This window comes from Crocuta crocuta, unplaced genomic scaffold (assembly GCF_008692635.1).
Source record: "Crocuta crocuta isolate KB4526 unplaced genomic scaffold, BGI_CrCroc_1.0 scaffold70, whole genome shotgun sequence".
Lineage (NCBI taxonomy): Eukaryota > Metazoa > Chordata > Mammalia > Carnivora > Hyaenidae > Crocuta > Crocuta crocuta.
This window is the reverse complement of record NW_027528417.1, coordinates 15,713,754-15,714,026: the sequence shown is the minus strand read 5'-3', so window position 1 is coordinate 15,714,026 and position 273 is coordinate 15,713,754. Positions and strand designations below refer to the sequence as shown.

At 70.3% G+C, this 273-nt stretch overlaps 1 protein-coding gene across 1 annotated transcript in view; it reads right to left on the bottom strand.

The window, feature by feature from the left end:
• The window catches only part of ETV5 (ETS variant transcription factor 5), a 61,439-nt gene extending 61,203 nt beyond the window's left edge, over positions 1-236 (bottom strand). Inside the window, exon 1 of the mRNA XM_077754574.1 lies at positions 108-236. The gene's annotated coding sequence lies outside the window, so the exon portion shown is untranslated. The remainder of the gene's footprint in view (positions 1-107) is intronic.
• Between the last annotated feature and the right edge of the window lie 37 nt (positions 237-273).

Below are 273 nucleotides of genomic sequence, written 5' to 3'. Positions count from 1 at the left end.
CCCCGACTTTGAGGATTCTGAATCAGCCAGTGAACTCTCCCCGGCTGGGCCCTTCGGACCCGTTCCAGGACACCCAATACCCCCCTTCCTCCTCGACGCCCCCTCACCTGAGGCAGCCGCTTTCCTCCCGTTGCAACGGCCCCGGGGCGCAGGCGCGCTCACGCACGCGCGCACCGGGCCTGGGCTCCTGGGCGAATGGCTGGGCTGAACCGCTCCGGGGACGCTGAACCGCTCCGCGCACCAGCGGCTGGACTCTGCGCCGCAGCTGCCAAC